This window comes from Rhinolophus sinicus, linkage group LG05, assembly GCF_036562045.2.
Source record: "Rhinolophus sinicus isolate RSC01 linkage group LG05, ASM3656204v1, whole genome shotgun sequence".
Taxonomy (NCBI): domain Eukaryota; kingdom Metazoa; phylum Chordata; class Mammalia; order Chiroptera; family Rhinolophidae; genus Rhinolophus; species Rhinolophus sinicus.
The window spans coordinates 173,620,690-173,642,323 of NC_133755.1; the positions used below are offsets into that span (position 1 = coordinate 173,620,690).

A 21,634-nucleotide genomic window follows, 5' to 3' on the forward strand; every position below is an offset into this window, starting at 1 on the left:
GTCAAGCCTGAAGTTGAATTTCCTAACCTGTGCTGGAATCTTTGCTGGAGGACTATAAGAGGGGGAGCAGCGGTACCAATGAAAGATCCCCTAAGTCACACGTGTCCAAAGAAGAGGTGTGCCTGCTGCTCTTGGCTCCATTGGTCAACCACTTTGCAGAAGCTCCAAAAGCTGCCTTAAGGGAAACTGAAGTAGTTTAAACTTGACTTTGGTACTCAATGATTCTCAGTTCTGGGCTTTTTGTAAACCCTTATTTTCTCTCTTCTTTCTTAGCTCATTCTCCTAACAAGAAAAGATCTAAATAGAAAAAAACTGAATATCCATAAACGTGGAACAGCCTGAAGTGAAGAAATCCAGGTGCAGAACACTGCCTGCAGTATGCAGCCCTTTGAATAAAACAGTGTTTTGCAAACTATGAGTCACGGGTAGTGACATCAGTTCAGTGGGTCAGATTTTTAAACAAATTTTTTTTTATTTTTTATTCTAGGAATAGACTTTTTTTTTCAAGAAAGCTAGTTTGATTTTTTTTTTAATACTTTACAAAATTCTTCAATTTTATCTATTTTGATGGAAACTTTTTTTTTTGAAATCAGAATGAAACTTTAATAATTGGGAAAGAAAGATGTATAACTCATGTAAACTAGAACATACATCGGTCTGACTACTCTCTTTCTATAGCAAATAACATAGAAGTCTGAAATCTGGAAATGTCTAATATAGTTTGTGTAAGATTTGAGGTATGGCTCTTAAAAGTCAATGCTGTTTGCTTTTTTTTTTTTTTTTTTTTTTTGATGCTGGCCATTTCTTTTTTCCTTTTTTTAAAATTAGTTTCAGGTGCACAAGACAAAGTAATACTTAGACGTTTATCATTTATATAGAAATAGACTTTTAAAAAAATATTTTGGTGGCTTTCTTTTCTTGTTTTGACCAAGACCCATACTAAGACACACACAAGGTAGAATAATAAGCATAATATGTAATGTAAAGTATCTAAATATATGGCATATAGTGAGGATAGTTATTTTTTCTTGAACATTTTGTTTTGGTTTAATATATATTAGTGTTTATATACATATATCTGTGTGTGTGTGTGTGTGTGTGTGTGTGTGTGTGTATGGTGTATTGGTCAGGGTTCTCCAGAGAGACAGAACCAATTGGATGTGTACAAATTTAATGTGTACAAATCTCTACAGAAAGAGCTTCATTATACAGGACTGGCTCATATGCTCATGGAGGCTGGCAAATCTAAATCTGTGGGCAGACAGCCTGGAGATCCAGGAGAGTAAATGGTACAATGAAGTCTAAAGGCAGTTTCCTGGAGAATTCCCTCTTCCTTGGGCAGGTCTTTTTGTTCTATTCAGGTCTTCAATTGATAGGATGAGGCCCATCTGCATTATGGAGGGCGATTGTGTTACTCAGAGTTCACTGATTTAAATGTTGATCTCATCCCCAAACACCGTCCAAGTTGGCAAATAGAATTAACCATCACGTATGGGTATGCTAAGTTACGAGGAAAAATATGTCTTACATATCTATATCTACAGATATATGTCTATGTATCTGTAGATATGGACATATATCCATATATAGAGCTTTATATATATGTGTGTATAATATATAATTATATATATTATATATAATATACATATATATGGAAAATAAATATAGTTTTATACATATGGATATTCCTAGAATGGATGGATGGATTAATGGATAGATACGTAGATAGATAGATAGATACTTAGATATTTGATGGATAGATATATAGCGTGGAGTAGCTCTGAAGGCTACACAAAGCTAGGACAGAGCATCTCAGTCTGGGGAGAGGGTTCTTCTTCATTACCTGAGGAGCTTTTCCAAACTATGTTTGTGCTACAGTTCTTCTTCACTCTTCCCCGCCTCTCCTTTAAGAGTGAATTTTAAAATGGGAGGGAAGGGAGACAGAAAGTGAGGTGTTTTTTGAAAAAGTGTGATGGACTGAAGCAGAGAAAAGACTGAAGCTCTTAGGGTGGCATCTGGGGCGTCAGCTAGCAGCTCGGAGGCATGAGCACTCGAGGGGCCGTGGGCCCTGCTGAGGTCCCTGACATTTCAGCGGCTCCTGTTGCCAGCCGGACAGAGTAGCACCTGATGCTTCTGGAAGCGAACAGTCTCTCTGATGTTTGCTTTGCTCTTCACCATGAGGAAGTCAGTGCTGCCTCCTTACTTGCGGGCCTCAATGTACCCCGACGCTAATGTTCATGCTAAGTCACGAAAGTACATGTGATGGTCATGCCTACGACTATATAAGCCTGTGCCATATACTCCTGGGATTCCCGTGACCATCTTTACAGTTTTACAAATGTGTTATTATAGCAAGTCTTGTACAATAGTATAGACATACCCTTTGAATCACAGGGGACCAACTTTGATGTGGGCAAAGTTTTCCTAGAGATGAGGGGGTGGGGGATGTGGGAGATAATTGCTATATCCATAATATAATATGTACAGGTTGTTCATTTTCTTAAGCCTGGGAAGGAGGTAAAAGCATTGATTTTGTTAATTTAATTTTTTTTAATTTAAAAAATTCAGGCCTTGTGAATGTTATGGTGAACGCTATGACACGGGGTGACATACAAAATGATTCCTTAGATATTTCAGGCAGTCACTCAATTTGGAAGACAAAATTGCCATTAAGGGGTGGGGCGTTGTTCCGGAGTTGATCTTAGTCGGGGAGCTTTTGCACAGGGAATCATTTTGTCTGTTTTATCTTTGGAATTAGGAGCTCTTTCCCTTGACTCTGACCATAGAGCTGCTCCATCCCCACAGTGTCTCATCTTACAAATCAAACGAACTGAATTGAGATTGTGTGGCTTCTCAGATTTCTATCATGTTGAAATAATTGGGTGTGAAATATTTATTTTGAACAATGTAGACAGTTACTTCAGTTACTTTCGGCCTTGAACTGGGAAACGGCGTGTCTCAGGGCACACTGCCTACCGACTACTTCTCTCCTCAGAGGTGTCTGATGGTGGTTTGCCTTATGACTAGTATATACTTTAAACATGTGCTAAGCATCATGTTAGTTCCTTTGGGATCAGCCTTAGTTTTTATGTCTTATCTGGCATGGAGAAATCCATTTGATTACATTATTTTGATATTTGGCCAAGTCGCTCAAACCAGTGAACTCTCCCTGGGGAGACAGTAAACTTTTGTTGGGCATACCAATAAAAATGGAGTTCTTCTGCAAATGGACACTTTTTCAGGATTATTCCTGTAAATGCATAGAGAAGTTGGCAGCCTTTACATGCGTTTAGAGGGATTCTGGTGGGTACCAAATGGTGCGTAGCTACTGTGTGCTCGGAAAATGTTAACAAGAGGCTCAGCTCTTCTGAATGTGTGTTTTGGCTTTTTGAGATAGCTTCCATGCAGGAGGAACCTTCTTTTAAAACCAAATGTAGACTCTGGACTTCCTCCAAGAGAAGTATTGTAAATATATCAAAGCTGATACTGTACCGAGTTTCTTTCTAGAAAGGAAAAAAGGAGTGGTTAATATATAACATACAGTGTTTGAGTAGAGCCCACAAATTTGAAGAGATCATCTTTCCTTCTGGCCAGTTTTTTACAAACATTTTATGTTCTTGTCCCGATTCTCTCCCCCTCCTACCGCACCCCACCCCACACACACACACTTGTCCTGTTCCATTTTATACTGTAGTACAACTCTCACCTTGGGGCCCCCTTTCTCATTCTGTTCTTTACTATGAGTTCACTGAGAAAAAGGAAGTACACAGAGCAGGAAGAGAAAGATAATCCTTACATATTTTGATGTGTTTTTTCCCCTCCCTTTTGAGTTTTTAATGGAATGTGACCTTACAAAAAGAGTATTTTTTCTACCTTTGTGCTGGGGGAGGGAGGGTTTGAAAACAAAAGCAAACCCACTGACCCTGAGCAAACTCCTTTAAACCATGATTCTATAATATACATAATGATATTTTACAGAATTAACCGCAGGATAAATTTGTGATGCTCTTGTAGGAATCCCGTCCTCCCGCCCGCATTTGGAGACCCTGATTTATTTGATTCATAAAATACTGGGAGAGACCTTAGAGTGAGTTCAGACTTACTTCAGAGGACAAGTGAGAGAAGTTACTTGCCCAAGTTTCTCCCATGGGTTAGGAGCGGGCATCACTCTAGGGCTTCTGAGTTTCCTCTCATGTCTTTTCTTGCTCCTCACACCTTGCTGCTCCCTGGCCCAGGCCTGGAGCCCCCAGTTTCTTCTGAGCCTGTAGTGTGGCTGGGGGTGGAAGGCGGCAGCTAGTTTTAGATCGTCTGTGCAACTGACGGTATGTGTGCCATAGATAATCCAGGAAGCAGGTAATGAAATACCTCTCTGCTTATTTACGGAGTAGATAGTCTATAAACCTGCCGTTTAGCGTAGACTGTTGTCTCTTTTGCTTTAAAATGTTTGCATTAAAGAGCTCTGTGTTTGGGCAGTGGCATGCTGTGAAAGGTTGAGGGGCTGGCTCGTGGGAAGAGGAAAGGTGGGGCTGCTGACCTTGACTGACTCTTCTGTGTCAGCACTGTGCTAGGCTGCTGCACATAGCTCTCTGAGTCAGTGCTCCCCTCTACGACATGCAAAGGCTTTGGGAAATCCATATTGTATAGATGAGGATATGGAGACACGGAGCTGGGATTGGGTCCCAGTGTTTCTGACTTCCTCCTGCTTCTTTCTTGAGAGGGGGCAGGGTGCAGAGCACATGTGTATTTTACAAGCCATATGGAATTCTGAAGAGCACCTCAGCTCAGACAGCTGTTTAAATGATCTGTGACTCCCCATCCCTCCATCAGCGTGGAGGATGGATCGTGGACACTTCCCATCAGAAGAAACTTGGATCTAATCATTAGTGCTAGGCTAGAGCACATTTAAGATACTGTTAGGTAGGCTTTTTTTTTTTTTTAAACAACTTAGGTGGAGCAGATCATTATTTTGTTTGCTTTGACACAAAGAATGTGGGGAACTTTCCCATGTACCAGAGTTCAGAAAACCGATTTTGACGAATCTCTTCATATTCCATTTGTATTGACTTTTTTGCCCTTGGAAATATATTTCTTCATCCCTTATCTCGTTTCATAGGTACATGTTTTAGCTCTCTAGCTAGTATTTGTACTCCTTGAGGTCACGGAGCTTATCTCTTATTTCTTTATTATCTTTCCTCAGTTACTTGGGACAATGTTTAACTCCTAGGCATCAATTAAATGTTTAAGTTATCATTTTCACTGTTTCTTTTTCAAATTACTTGTTTAAAGACAAAGTATTACACCAAATAGAGTCTGAGATTTTTTTTTTTTCTCTTCAAGTTTTATTTGGTAAAAAAAAAAAAAAGTGTGTTTTAAATTCACCCTCGTGATTTTTTTTCCCTATTATAATGGAACAGGGCTCTCTTGCTGAGCTTTCATGCCAGCCATTTATAAATATCCGATTCATGAAACTCAATCAGGAGACAGATGTGATTGTAAAACGATTCTCTGCTATTTGTATAAATGGAGGATGCTTTTGGCTGTGGTGGATGGTTTTCCTGTTCTTCTGTCTTTAGTGTTTGGTCATTTTGGAGTACATACATATACCCTATTGTAATTTCTTGTCAGTTTATATTAAATGATTCAATTACTTACCCAATTTCTTCTACCTGATATTTTCTCTCTTAACACTAAGAAAGAAAGGCACTATTTTGTCAGGGCCAGAGCTGCGGAGGGAATTCTAAGAAGCATCTGTTTACCTTTTCTTCCCCTATCAGAGAAGGATGTCCTTGACATGAGAGGAACCAGACCTGGCCCCTGCTGAGTTTGGAGTGTGAAAGAGATGGGCTCGAAAGGCTGGAAAGGCAGTTGGAACAGAGCTTGGAAGGTCTTCAATGTGTGGTAATGATGTTCGGGCTCCACTGGATCTGCAGCTGGGGAGGTGATGGAATGTGGGATCCACAGGGTCGGGGGTGTGTGCTGGAACTGGGGGGGTCAACCGGGCTCTTGCGGGAGTCCTGGTGATCTGGGGTCAGTTTGCACCCGACGGCCAGGAGAGGGGACGGAGAACTCCCCAGGCTGGGCACCTGGCTGGATAGGGGGGCAAAGTGAGGGGAGAGTCAAATCTAGCACAGGATGTCCAAGCCTGCGTGCCTATGATAACGATGGTGCTCCCAACAGCACCGGAGTAAGAGGAGGTTGGGCGCAAGTCAAGGGGCATTTGGTTTGATCCTGCTGATTTGTGAGGTGTCAGCTGGCTGTGTGAGGAATGTCCTATGAGCAGTTAGAGGTCTGGAGCTCAAGGGAGAGGTCTTGGCTGGATATATGGATGGGCTTCAGCTCCTAGGGATGATGACTAAACCCTGTGGAAGAAAGGTGTTGTCAAAGAAGAGGATGTGAAGAGAGCAGAGAAAAGGGACAGGGACATGCCTTTGCTGTCCCTGTAATTTTTGGAAGTAAAATAAGACTAAGGGACAGAGAAGGTGGCTCATAAAAGGCTGTCAGAGAAGGGAATTAATTTCCTGAGGGTGGGAGGGGAGGGAGAGTTTTTAAGCATTATGTTTATCAGATTGTCAGACCGGTAAAAACTTTAGAAATGACAATACCTCTCGCTGGCAGGAATGTTGGGAAAAGGCAATCTTCCAGCATGGCTGGTGGGAAGAGCCACTGTGGAAAGACTCTGGCAGAGTCTATTAAAATTTAAAATGCACATAGCCTTTGACTCAGCCACCTCTCCCCTGGGCCTCTACCCCATAGAAATGAAAGCAGCTGTGTGTAATTTGTTTGTACAAGATCATTTATTGCAGCATTGTTTGTAGTGGCAAAGAACTGGGAACTAAGTGATGCTTTCAACAGGGAACTGGTTGGATCAAATGTGGCCCATCTATGCTTTGGATTTCTGTACCGCTTGACTTGGAAGGATTCCCATGAGAAAAGAGGCAAAGAACCCTGTATAATAGGATCCTGTTTTTTGTAGAATATAAAGTGATAAAGAAAACAATCTCTGTGTATGTTAATGCTGCTGGGGAGGAGGGACGCTGGTACTGTGGGAGGAGGTGGGAAGCAAGTAAGAAACAAGGCTGCTGACAAAATGCCTAAGGTAAACCACCATGGAAAATGACCTGAGCGTTTATGTATGCCTAAACAGGTAGGGGAAGGATGCTCGCTAGAATGGTCCAGGTCATTATGTCAGAGTGTGGAGATGGAGCTGATTTTTAATTTCTTTATAACTTTTCCGTGTTTCATGCAAATGAACGAGAAGGGTCCATTGGACTGGAAACTTTTCAGAAAGCAGTTGGGAAAGGAAACCCGTGTCTTGCTGTCAGCAAAGTAGAGATAATGAGGGTGTGCTTTTCTTTTCTTTTTTTTTTTTTAAGAGATTTTGAGGGAAACTCTTTGGGGGCCAAAAAGAATAAAAATAAAATGGCGGCTTGTGACTGGGCCGAAGAAAGGCTTGTTCTGAGTGCACTGGGAATATGGGCAGGTTTGGAAGCACAGGAAGGGAAATAGACGCATTGGAAATGGAGAGGCTGAGGGAAGGTGTGCTGGGGAGTGGACACACCATTCTGCTGGGCCTCTGCAGGGCACAGGTGATGGCCTGGGCAGTGAGGACATCTGAGGCCAGCGGGTAGGAAGGTGTAGAGAAGGATTTTGAGGATTGGAGGAAGGAAGTTGAGGGACAGTGTTGTTTAATATGGGAGGTGGGGTTACCTGCTGAGCACTGGCGGGCTTTAGGGTGGCTTTGAATGAATACTTGAGTAGATGCAAGGCGTTTAGAACAGCCTGTGAAGCGGAAGCTGCAGAGAGAGCGCTAGTAAAGGTGGAGAACTAGAATTCCTAACCCTCCCCCCATTAGTGACACTTCAAGGCCGTCCTCAGGGGGTCTGGCCAGTCCAGGAGCAGGGATGGAAAGGTAGACTTTTAGAATTGACTTCTGGTGCAGACTAATAAGGTTTATCCTTGACAATGAGGGGACAAGGGGCTTCTGGCTGTCATCATGGGAACGACTGGGAATAAAGAGTGTCCAACTGAGAGAGGGAGACAGGGGAGGTTGGAGGGCTGCTCAGAAAGGGGCCAAGGGTCAGGGGCCCCATGAGGGTGAGAGCGGGCAGATGAAACGTAATCTGGGGCATCCTGAGACTCTGAGATCTTGGGGCTGGAGCAGTAGCTTCCGTGTTTGGTGAAAGCCCTTCCTGTTACCTGTTCTAGAACGTCACTGACGTCCTTTGTCTCTGCACAGATGAAGTCCAAACGCAGCCTGGCTTTAAACCCTCTCTTTAGGATTTCTCATGAAGTCTCTGCTCTGGCCAGATTGGTTTTGTCATTGCCCCTGGAAAAAACCCACTTTTGAACTGGTTTGCCTCGAGGCGTATGTGTCCATATCAGGTGCCACTTGCAACATGTGGCCAGTGCAACACACGTGTGCTGTCAGGGCAAAATACACACCTGGTTTAAAAACACAAAAATACAAATGAAACTACCTCATTAGTAATTTTTTATATTGTTCCCATGTTAAAATGATATTTTGGATATATTGGACTAAAATATATTATTAAAATTAATTTCACTTGCATCTTTTTACTTTCTTCAACGTTTTTTGTATGGGGGAGGGTAGCATGGCTCTAGAGCTTTATTAGTGCAGTTTCTCTCTGCAGGATGCAGTTTCCAGTTTCCATATCTTACCATTTTTCAGGGGCAATATCATTAGTCTCTCTTCTGTCTGTGACATTTATTGCCTTGCCTCTTATCATTTATTTCTAGCTTTTTGTGGGGGAATGTCACCGGTTTTCTGTCTTGTATCTTTATTTGAAATCTGCTCTCAAACATTTTTTATCTCCCTCACTAGAAGATAAGGTTGGCATTGCCTTCACTAGACTATAATCCCCTTGAAGCCAGGACTGATAAAATATGTGGAGCTTTTTCTTGGCCTCTGGCAACGTCTGTAGTATTGAGTTCTGTTCCTGAGAGGAGCGCGAATGTTTGTTGAATGAATAAATAGATGATATATTTGCATTTCATTTGATCTTAACAAAAGGTACTTTAGAATCCAAATTAGTCACATAATAATACTACCTGTATGTTTTCTGTTTCTTAGGCATCATCGAATTTGAGGGCAAGTATAGTATTTGAAATTGGACTGACCTGAGATTGAATCTAGAATGGTCATTTTTGCTCTGTGATTTTGGGCAAGTTATTTCCTTCTTTGCACCTTCATGGCCTTGTTTGTAATGGAGATACTGATACGTATCTGTCGATACTTCTGGATACTGATTCCTTATCTTTGGAGAAAAAGCCCTGGTACTGTGCTCAGCAAATGTCTGATAAATGCCAGGTCCCTTTTAGAACGGGGAACGTTTGTTTGGAATGTTGTTTGGAATAGGAGTGCAAGCTGAAGGTGAATTTACATGGAACCCTTTCTCCTCTTGAGTGCTGGAAAACTTACATGCACTTTGGCCATTGGTTGTGTTCTGATGGTAGTTTTGTTTGATTGCTTTGAGATAATTCCACATAGTGGCAGTGTTGAAGATCCCTCCGTCTCTGCTAGAAGAGACCTCGAAGAAACATGTTAATAGCATCCAGATTCGTAGGCAACTAATAAATGTCTGCTGATTGACTACGAATGGGAAGCTATAAGGGAGAATGTGTATCCAAAGGATATTTTTTAAAGAAAAATTAAGTTCTTATAAATGATTTGTTGAACGAAAACATGAAAAAATGAAATGACTTAAATGAAATGAAATTAAAAATCAAGTAAATGAAATTAAATGAAAAAACAAACAAACAATGATTAAATGAAAGTCCTTCATGGGGAGAAGGTTGAAAATGGTGGCAGTGGACTGCCTTTGAGATTCCAGTGGGACCCCAGAGGTACCTTTTCTCTCTAAATATGGTGTTCTGTGGTTTGTTGCAAAGAACGCTAGACTGATAACTGGTTGACCTGACTTCTTGCCCATGCGCCTACTGGCCAGTTGTATAATCTTGGGGAAGTTACTTAACCTTTCTGAGCCTCTGCTTTCTCCTTTGCAGCTTGAAGGGGCAGATTAGAAAAGGCAGCAAGGTGGTAGAACATGGCCCCCAGTCTGACTGGGCTTCTCATGCTGTTTGACCACTTCCCAGCCGGACCCAAGTTCCTCAGCCTCTTTGACACTTTTCAAAGAGTGGGAGTGAAAGGGTGTTTCCTACCTGCCAGAGGAACCCCTGAAGAAGCTTGTGGAAATCAGCTGCAGATCAGTGGGTGACTGATCAATACTTGTGGATTTGAAGAATGAATGGGGCAACGTTTAAAGATACATGTATTTTTAAATCAGGCATATTGATATATAATTTATGTGCTACAAACATCATCCATTTTTTAACTTAAAAATTGTGGTAAAATACATGTAACATAAAATTTCCCATTTTAACCGTTATTAAGTACAGTTCAGCGACAGAAAGCATATTCACATTGTTGTGCAACCATCACCGTCATCCATCTCCAGAACTCATTTCATTTTACAGAACTGAAATCTGTACCCATTAGACAATAACGCCCTATTCCTCCCTCCTCCCAGCCCCAGGCATCCGCCGTCTACTCTGTCTTTATGAATTTGATTGCTCTGGGTCCCTCAGGTAAGTGGAATCATGCAGTATTTGTCCTTTTGTGACTGGCTAATTTCACAGAGCATAATGTCCTCGAGTTCACCGTGTTGTAGCATATATCAGAATTTCCTTTCTTTTTAAGACGGAATAATATGGCTTTGTATGTATATACCATATCTTGTCTGGCCTTTCATCCGTATATGGACACTTAGATTTTTCTACCTTTTGGCTATTGTGAGTAATGCTGCTATGAATACGGGAGTACATATCTCTTTGAGATGCTGCTTTCAATTCTTTTGGGCATATACCCAGAGTGGAATTGCTGTATCGTATAGTAATTCTATTTTTAGTTTTTTGAGGCATATACATTTTGCTTTCCACAATGGCTGCACTGTTTTACATTCCACCAACAGCGCACAAGGGTTCCAATTTCTTTAAAACCTCACCAAAAGTTGTTATTTTCTATTTGTTTGTTTGTTTAAATAGTAGCTGTTCTAATAGGTGTGAGGGGATGGTATCACCAGACTTTTGATAACAAAAATGCATGGGATCTAAGAACTACAAGAAGTCTTCGATAGCGTCCGTCCAATTGCCTCACTAAAGTAAGAAGCTAAGACTTTCTGTTCTTAAACTTCACTGTTACCTTTAAACCTGAAACAATTGCTGTGCTTCTACTCTGCATTTCAAAACCGATTCCTGGTAGGTTAAGTGACTTGACCGTGTATCTTGTCATTAACTCGTCATGGTCAAAGATAGGACTAAAATTCAAGTCTCTCCACTCATTGTCACATGTACAATGCAGTCTTGTCACTCGTTTATTCCCTCATTGAACACACACCACACACATCCGTGCTGTGTTAGGCGGAGGGGGAGACCAAGATGGTTCAGATAAAGACCCGCCCCTGACCTCCCAGCCTTTATGCTGCTTCACCTGAAGCCACTCAGTGTTGTTGACAGTTTAATGCCCAGCTGGTCGAAGCTGCAGAATCACGCTTGGTGTCTCTTGCTTCTACTTCCTGCCCCTATTGTATTACTGGGCCAAAGGAGCTTATGAAAATGAACTCACTGATCTTGATGTAGCTCTCAAAAGTTGATAAGTTTCCACAAATCATTTGAGCAGAAAATGTAAATGAGATAAAAAGCGGGGAAAGTACAGAGGTGCTGAGTTCTCTACCAAAAGTTGTAGAAAGCCTACGGCATTTAAAGGAGATTAAACAGGGCGGGCCCATCTCCAAGAGCTCATTTACATCGTCTCTGGTGATACACGTGATGCTGAGTGGAGACTCCTAAACAACCTGGAAGCCTGGGTTGTCTTAGTGGTGCTCTCACCTTGTCGGGAAGATTGCCGCGGGGCTCTCTTGTGGAAGCAATACCATGTGTCTTGTCAGAGCCCCCTGAGTTAGGAGAAGTTAAAGCTTATTGAACTTAGAGTGTGGTTACTACTTAATTATAGGCTCCCATTAGTGAATGTTAGAGCTGACTGTGGTTTTTAGGCAAAGCATTACCAGGGCTTGTGTGCTGTTCTGGGCTTGGCTTTGGCTTTGCAGCTGTGGATATGTATAAAGTGAATTCATTTTCATATCCATCTTAGGTTTCCTGATTTCTGGCTTCTGTTTTGAAGAAGTGGTTTTTCAAACTAGGGCATTGCGAGAGAAGGAGGAACCCAGTGTTCGTTCTGTTTTTTCCTGGCAAATGAATTTACTTTATTTTGAAATCTGCAATCCTTTTTGTTCACGATGTCTGAATGTGGCTTGGATTCACTTGCAACCACTTCAGGAAATGGACTTTGGAGGAAAATCTGGGGGTGGGGGTAGGGGGTTGGGAGGGGACCTCCGCTCTAGGGGCTGCTTGTACCTGGCACCTGGCTCTCTTTGAGCCAAATCTCAGCCTCAAGTGAAATCTGAGGGGCCAAACTCTGCCGACATGCAGATTGTTGAGAGGTCGAGGGGAGGGGCCTTTATGATTAGAAGCAAAAGAGTTCTTAGGAAAATTTGCAGTTTAACAGCCGAGAGTTTGTCTTTCCATAACGGACCTCTGCCCTTTTCAGCTACTTCTGTCCAAGTCTGCATGTTCTGTGAATGGGATCTGGTTCAGGCTGGCACTGTACCACGTCTGCGTGTTCTCTCCTGCTTTTGCAGCTGTGATGTGTCGGGTGGCCTCCTGGCCTGAAACCAGCTGTAAGTGAGTGGTCTTAAGTGGCCAAGCCAAGATGAAGGTACACTTGAAGTTGGATAAAGGCAGATGTTTCCCGTCATCCTTTGGAGGCCTTCTTGTCTTAGTTCTGTCCACACTCAGTGATAAAGAGGTTTAGCCCGCTTCCTTGGAGGTGGAGCCCCTTGTGAACGTGAATAGTTTTGTGCTTTTTTGTTCATCATGTTTAGAAGTCCTACCTGAAGCCTTTGATTGCCCTGCTCCATAGACCACTTACTGAAATAGGGGTTGTGGGTTTGTACATTAATTTCTCTGGTCTTTGCTTGTTTTTCCTCATCTGAGAAATGGAGGGATTAGAGGAAGCATTTCCGACACCTGCTTCTTCACCAGCCACATCACCTCCTTGTTGACTTTGCAGGAGCCTGCCCATGTCAGGGGCTCTGTCTGCCAGGTGCTGTCTCAGCATCCCGTTTAAGTCTGCACTTCTCCAGGACAGAGTCCCTCCCCCAGTGGAGAGGGACACGGGGCTCAGAGAAGGGGAGGAATTCAGCAGCCTGGCTGGGTTTTGACCCAGTCTGATCCCAGTGCACTTACTGTTTGGCCTGACTGCACCATGCTGTTGCCTACAGCTCCGTGATTCTGGGGAAGTACTCCTTGCCACCTTTCTCTGGTAAGCAAGAGTGAATTTTATATCTGCTTTCTGAGAATTGAAAGCAGTCTAGAATATCTGCTTTGTTAACTTCAGATTTAAGTACCAATATCTGAACCAGTGATGATAAGAGCTGAGAGATTATTAGAGACATGAAACAACGTGATGCAATATTTTTAATCGCCTAGAATTTCCAGACCACAGATTTCCTGGAAGAAATTGTACTTTTTCTTTTTTTTTTTTTTTTTGCTTCCAGAGAGTCTCATAAAAGCTGGATTTAGGAATTGTCATTTGGTGGCTGATGGACAAGTTATCTTTGATACTTTAATATTTTTACTTTATAGGAAGATTCTGTTCCTAATTTGCTGTTATATTTAGGTCTTCACGGGTGGGATCTGGTGAATTTGCTATTATAGTAGACCAAAATCTATATATAGAGACACTCAAATTCAGTGTGGTGTAAATCCATGTCTTTAAAAAAAGAAAGCAATTACTACGTTTGAAAGCCAAGCTATAAAAAGAAAGTGAAATCATAGGAGAGCCAAGACAGGATTTCATTTTAGTAAGAAAATGGCCCTAACTTTCTTCCCCTTTTGTGTCCTGCTGTGGCAGTGGGGAATGCAGATGTTTTAAAACTAGGATCCTAGACCTTTATAGGTGGCTGAACTTTGGAGATCTTCCCTGTAAACACTCATCTGATGGATTCAGAGAAAGATCTGGAAGGGTGCAGTGCTCAGGCGCTCAGCTTGTACTCTGTTAAACGTCATTTTAGTTAGGAGCATTCCATAGAACTTTTTTTCCTAAAAGGGTTTTATTTTTTATTTTTTTATTTTTTAATTGAATGTGTGCTCATACACATTGTAATATTTTTTCATCAAAGTTAAAATTAATTTTCTTGAAAATATGCATGTCTTTGGCCACTGAAGCTAGACTCCATAGTACCTGCCAAACGTGCCAATCACATTTAAAAACTGATTTCCAACACATGTGCACAAATGCACGTGAACACCTTCCCTCCCCTTTTCCCACCCATCTCCACAGAGCAAAGAAGGGCAAAGAAGGAAGGGAAGAAAAATACTTCGGAAAAGTACTTGGACCTTTTTTGTTGTTGAGCAAGTAAGCCTCTTCCGGCAGATTTGAGAACTAACAACATCCAACATTCTCTGGTCTATACATTTCTCAGTAATCCCATTTCAGGAATATAATAAGCTTCTTTTATAGTTCTTTCTTGCCCAGAGGTGCTTTGCAGCCCTGCTGGAACCCTGATAATGATAGGTTGGATTTCTGTGTGGAAACATAAAACAGCTTATATCCAGGCATTTTGCTCCGTCTTCTGAAAATGCTGCGTGACTTTGGCGAGGTACTGGATAAAGTAAAGAACTTCTAAGGAGAGGAATATTTAAGACCTGGGTAAGCTGTCACATCATAAAAAGCTAAACAGCATTCCCCTTAGGGACATGTTCAGAATTTCGAATGATAAAAATCTTTGTTTATTCCTCAGCAGATACAAATGGTCTTGCCATCATTTCTGACATGCTTTCTCCAAGTTCTCCCCGAAGGTTCCCATTAAAAAGACTTATCCTTTTCCAATGGGAATTGTTTCTCACTTTTTTTTTTCTCCCCAGTTGGGGTAGAATGTTTTAATGCTAAGTAGTTACTTTTTTTCCCCCCTCAAAATCCACAATGGTTAATTGTCATGTTCTGAAGGGAACCGACCCCTACAGAATACTGAGGGAGAACTGGAAACGTTTTTTGTAACCAAGAGGCTGCGTGCTAGAGGTGGATGCTCGCAGGCAGGCGCTGGCAGGCTTGGAGGGGCTGATTCATCCGTGACTCATGGCAGCCTGTGTGGCCCCTTGGCCCTGGAGCCAGCCTCTGGAAGTGTAGGGGCGAAGCTTGAAAGTTAAAACATGCCACTATGATTCTGGCTTGGTTCAAGCGCGGGCTCACCCTTGGTTTGGGACTTGGTGAAATGCTGCTATAAGCGGTTCACACTCACCTTTTGGCCTTGGCACCGTCTGTGACTTAGGGAGAGTGCTGGGTTTACCATATGGGGACCGTACAACAGAGCAGTGGGCTGGGAATAAAAAATACTTAGTGGTTCTAGTGCCCATCTTTTCTCCACTTATTTGAAATGCCACTTTTATCTTATTCTAAATCTCCAAACAAGTTGTATCTATTTCTGCACTTTGACTATTTCTGTTTATTAACGAACTATGAAAATTACCGTGATTTTATGGAATATCTTGCCATTTAATAGGACAGATACTCTTTTGTTATTCTTTTCTCCTCAAAATAATTTTTCTTGGCTAGTCTCTACAAAGTTAATCTTCCAGATGAACTGTGGAATGAGCCTGTCACATTGTTAGAAAAATCTATTTGGGGTTGCACTAAATGTATAGCAATTTAAGAAGAATTGACCTGCTATTAATTTAAATCTTCCTACCAAGGAACATAGAATGTTTCAGAATTTTTTAGGTTATCTTTATGCCCTTTAGTAAAAACTTTTATAGTTTTAAGTATAGATATTACACATTATTATTCCTAGTTCTTTAGTATTTTTTTTTGCCAGTGATGAAAAGGATTTTTCCCCTCAATGTTTAATTTGTTATTACTAATGTGTAGAAGCCTAATGGTTTTGTATATATACTTATGACCCCCTTACTGAATTTGCTTAATAATTCTAGCAAATTTCCAGTTGACTATCTTTGATTTCCTAAGTTGACATCATATCCATTAAAGTAGGCGCAATATTCTTTCTTCATTTCTTGATTTATTGTATTAGGGTGCATGAAATGAATTGGTAAGCTTTCCAGGTTTTTCTATACTCAGGAACTGTATGTAACATTAAGGATTTGCTGTTTTTTGAAAGTTTCATAATTTCCAGTCTATGTAGGGGGGGAATCCAGTTTGTTCCTCAGCGACTTCACAGTCCAGTTGCCATGAGTCTTACTACATGTTTTTCCTAGGAAACAAGGAAGTGGCTTAGGTTGTTAATGCTAGAGCTGAACTCCCTTCTGTTGGTGAAGAACTTGACGTTACTATGAACATTTTGTTCCTATGATCCCTGAAGAGATTAACGTTGAGAAGGATTGCTCACTAAGGACCTGACCATGGGTGGCTGTAAGAAGCAATGAGCTGACGATCTCTGCTTTTATCCTACTTCCAAATCGCCAGTCTCTTGGTGTTGTCCACCCCACTGCTAAGGGGTGGGGGGGGGGCGTGGGGGTCTGCTGAGGCATTCAGTACTACAGGGAGTGTTTACTGATCCACGATTTCATTAGATTCATCAAGTACTTGTGGGAAAATGTTTTCGTGAATTTCCCCTCACTTCTGTGAAATAACACCAGCTTGTACATCATGAAGAAAGCTGTTTGTCTATAAGGGCGGACATTAGATTTTGGATTCTGCTGTTTAGTATAAATGTTTTTGGTAAGTGTGGCCCTGAGCTTATGTATGGCTCAACGAGGGAGATTCCATGGTTTCCGATAATGAGATTAAACCTCTCATTTTAGTGAGTTTGCTCTATTTAGATTGAGAGCTCTGCTGGTTCTTGTTAGAAGACCTGAGAAATAATAGGCATGGAAGGCTCTGGCATGGTCATGATGTCTAATAGATTGTCGTAAGATTTAATAATTTGAGAATGCATTCCTGGGTTTGGTAAAATGAGTTCCCATGTGGGTCGTCTTTCTCTTCCTCGACTGTTACTTCTCTTTGTCATATATGGCCAAGAGTTTTTAGGAAATTCAATACAATTGGTGTTCACAGGACACCTGCTAACACAGTTCACCCTTTGATACTGTGCTGAAAACGCACATTCATAAATGCTTCTTGTTCTTAATTAAGGGAGCTGATTCAAGGTGTTACTTAATTGTACTGTCAATTTCTTTGTTTTTAAAAGCCCATGTACATATGTGCATCTCAATGTGTTGGATGTATATTAGAATTGTCAAGTCTAATCCAAGGGAGTCTTTGTAAATAATTCAGTCATGGTTGCTGATATTTTAAATAATTTTTTCTCTTTCATAGTTCATCTCAGTTTTCAAATTAGTTGTCTCAAATTACAAGAGTTTGTTGTTGAAAATGGAAATGGTTCATCTGTATTGTATTATGCCTCTCTGGCCTTTTAAAACTAAATAAACTTCAGAGCCTATATTTAAATAAGAGGTACTCAATGTATCAGGAGAGATTTCTCGGTCATAGACTTCAGGATTAACACATAACATTATTAGTTTGAATGTTCTCATTCACTTTTCTTGTGTATTTAATTTGTGAGGGAATTTTGAAAAGTTATCGTCATGCCTATTTTGAAGGTGTGGAGTGTGAAACCAGGGCAAATTCATAGCTCCTGTAAATACTGGAAAAGACAGAAGAGTTTTTCAAAGTATATAATACCCTTTATAGAATATAGAATATACTGTATGGCATATAGAATAAAAGATCTGTGAGGGGAAAAAAATTTTTGATTCAACGAGAGAAATTGCCTGAATGTGAGAAAGGAAATTATGTTTAGGTTGAACAGTCTGAACCATTTTGCCAAAATGTTTTCCTCAATATTTCTGTGTGTTTCCTCCTTGTACGTACACATGTCGTAGGCCTTTGCAAACGTGTTTATCTGTGCATAAGAACTAAAGGTTGGAAAGATTACATGATAATCCTTTCTTCACCACCCCTCGCCATGGGGTGCCATGGAACGGGCCACTGGGTGGGTTTACATTTGAAAAATACAGATGCTGATAGTAATCTATGCCATTAATCATTAAATCCTTGTTCATACAAGCAAAATTAAATGGAGAATTGAGGCAGCTGCCAAAATAGTTCAGGAAGAATCCTTTGAGGATGATTAGAATTTGTTTTCATCTCTGCACTCTGCGCCTCTTTAGGACGCAGGAGATTTTTAAATTAAACATTTGTGTTGTATGTAGACGAAAGGAATTTTTGGCCAATGAAAGAATTATTTCCCCTCATATTTTATGTCTTTATGTTGAAAACAGCAATGCGTTAAGTTAGTGTAGTTTCAAATTCCAGGCTACAGCTCATTTAGATTTCCTGTGTTGGCCGCATTGGCGCTCTTGCACGTGGGACTGTACGTTGTATCTTGAACGCACATCTGGTCAAACTGGTTTTGATTTTCCTTGTTCCCAGGTCTTCTAATTCCCTTCCTGGATGTGGGGAATAGGCTAACCCAGGTGGGTCTCATGTTGAGTACATGTATCTTCACTGCTACAGTGATGGTCTTAGGACCTCTGCAGTGCTGCCTAAGCCCTACTTGAATGCAGCCCAAAGAGACCATGGTTTGTGTTGTGGCCATTGGGCCACTTCTGTGGTCTTTCAGGAGCCATGGCTAAGTTTTGTACGAGCCTAGTTCCCTAAGGGCGGCTGGCCTCTCTCCCCAAGGCAGCAGTTAAAAAGATAAAATATAGCCTTATGCTTTTGAGCAACATTGTCTGTGGTCTATAATATCTATGATTTAAAATATCCATCTCATTATATGGTATTTTGTAATCTTGTAATTGGTGTAACCCTTTGGTTCTGAAATCCAGAGTAGAAGCACAGCAAGTGTTTCAGGTTTAAAGATAACAGAGAAGTTTAAGAATAGAATGTCTTAGCTTCTTATTTAAAAAAGAGCTATGCCAGATATGAGTTATACTCAGAAAAATAAATTTTGCCCAAGAGATAATTGTCATGTGCATCTTCCTCAGAGCAGCTCTATCTGCTTCCGGGAACACCTTTATCTCTTTCCTCCTCCTTGAAGCATCTTCTGCCATTGGCCCCTGGGCCAGCCGCTTTCTCTTGGCTTTCTTCTTTCTTTGGTCACCATTCCTTTTCTGCTTCCCTTTGGATCTTCCTTCCTCTTCCCACTGTCAAATGATGCTGTTCTCTCTAGGGTGCCATCCCAGGTCCTCTTCCGTGGATAATTATTGTTTTGCTCCTGCCTTAAACTACCATTTATACACGCTCGTTACTGCCCAGTTAATACACTCCCAGTCAGGGCCTCTCTTCTGGGTCCAGTGCTTTTAACTTCCAAATGGATGTCTTCATTTGGATGTTTGCTACACCCCTCAGCTGAGTGCATCAAAAAATGAAAGAAGCCTTTTTACCTCAGAGTTGCTTTTCTTCATGGAGCTCCTGCCTCAGAGCATGTGCTTGAGAGTCCCATTTTTGAATGCTGGCTAGGTTACTTAACCTTTTTTTCCTGCCTTATCACATTGGCTAGCACCTCCAAGACAATGTTGGCTTGTTCATGGCCTTAGGTAGAAAGCATTGAGTTTTCACCATGAAGTGTGATAGCTGTACATGCTTTTGTAGATGCTCTTTATTATGAAGCTTTTAAAAATAAAATTAAAAGATATTTTTATTAGCTATTTGATTCAATATTTTTAATATGTAGAGGAGCACTACTGAAAACAACTAAAACAAAAATCCACTCTAAGTAAAATTAAGGAAATTCAAAATTATATTTCAGTGAAACTGACCTAGGTCAAAAAAGCTTTCATAGCCAAAGAGGAAAAGGTAGGAATATGGCTTAGAGGAATGAGCCTATTGTTATATTTTGTTCAATCCTGGTAAGTGCTGATTCTTCATTTGCTGGATGAATGTGTAAGTGATGTAAATTTAATTTTGCTAACTTTATATTCTTGGCATTAACTCTATCTTCCTATTGTTTAAATAGTTCAGAAGAGTCAAAATGATAGTGGAATTTTGCAAAACCATGCTATTCCTGTGTGTATGTAATGACCATCATCACTGGAACTGTAAGGTCTAAGCAATTTGGAATTTAATATAGCCCCCTTTTTTTCTATAATTAGGAAAATTAAACCCAATTCAGTCCCAGAAGAAGATGCCTCTGGAAAAGCCTGAAAGTTCTTATCCTCATCAGAATCAAATGTTAAAGCATTATGAACCTTGTTAATAGAAATGACCACTCAGTGGACCATGGTTAATTCTGGGACAGGGTCACACACACAATCCTTGCTTGATCAATGTAAATGACCCTTGGAGGGCTGTGATGGTAACAGATTGTAATTTGTGTCTCATTTGAAAAAAATATGAACATATCTGTAATTTTCCTAGGACTTGAAGCTTATGCTCAATGCTTTATTAACAATTGTTGATCCACTTTTTTTGTAAATCTATCCTAGACAGGTTAAAGAAAGACAAAATAACTGTCTACAGACTGTGCATCATTAAATCTTTTAGGTAGAAAGTTGAGATGATTAATAAGAATTTTAAAGATACTGTGGGGGCAGAGCCCCAGAAAGAAGTTTCCAGGCTCTCGGCCTCACATAGACAGGTGCCTGGCTCAGGTAGTAAATGGCCATCAACTGTGATTGCATGGCCATCAGCTGTGGCTAGTTGGCCATCAGCTGTAACCAGTGAGCCATTGGCCACTAATATAACTGCTGTGGCTACGAAGGAGAGCCGAGGAGAGCGGAGGAGAGTGGAAGAGAGTCGTCGGTGGGTTGCAGACAAAACGGACAGCAGGTCACACGTCCAGTGAACCCAGCCTCCAGTGAGACCGTAGTGGTATGACTCCCCTACCTATGGCTCCGTGGGTGTTCCTTTTTGGCCTCACCATGTCCTGCGTTCTTATGTGGGGAGCGGGAGCAGAGACCCCGCATGACACCCTCCATGACAATACCTTAGCATGTAGTAGGCACTCATCAAACATTTATTGACAGAATGTTGAATGAAAAAAAGAGGGGAGGAGGAGATGTGTTAAAATATTTTATTTATTTCTGGTTTTGGTTTCCTTTTCCCCCTCAAAAAGTGAATTGATCTCAAAGGTCCCTGATAGCTCTCAAACTCTTAGAGTTTGGAAATCTACAATTATTAGTTAGGTTCAGGCCTTTTATTCCAGACTTTGCCTTTGTCCTCAGGCAAGAGTCTATAACTTCCGAATCCTCTTTGCCTGATTGTTACTTCACGGTTTTCCTATGCTGTTGTTCAAGAACATTCTTCCAAGTCGCCCTGGTTATCCAGTGTAGCATTCTGGGAGAAGCCTCATCTTTGGAATTAGATCTCCTTGAGATCTTTTCTCCACTAACTATTTATTGTCTGTATGCCCATTAGCAAATTTCCTGAGCCTCCATTTTCTCACTCATAAAATTGGGCAATAAAATACCTACCTCAGATTTAGTTGTGAGCCTTAAACGATATGAAGAGCATATATTAGGTCCTAAGTAAACCGGGATTATCATCTTTTCTTTCCCCTGGGTCAAATAGCTCTGCAGTGATTTTTTTCAAATGATGAAGACT

General features: G+C 41.0%; 1 protein-coding gene across 4 annotated transcripts in view; it reads left to right on the top strand.

Moving 5' to 3' along the window:
* The window catches only part of TIAM2 (TIAM Rac1 associated GEF 2), a 223,415-nt gene that overhangs the window by 12,821 nt on the left and 188,960 nt on the right, over positions 1 to 21,634 (top strand). The window contains exon 1 of one of the 4 annotated variants that reach the window (XM_074333727.1): positions 10,551 to 10,605. The exons of the other annotated variants lie outside the window; for them this stretch is intronic. The gene's annotated coding sequence lies outside the window, so the exon portion shown is untranslated. Of the gene's footprint in view, positions 1 to 10,550; positions 10,606 to 21,634 lie in introns of those variants that run through there. 4 annotated transcript variants of the gene reach the window in all.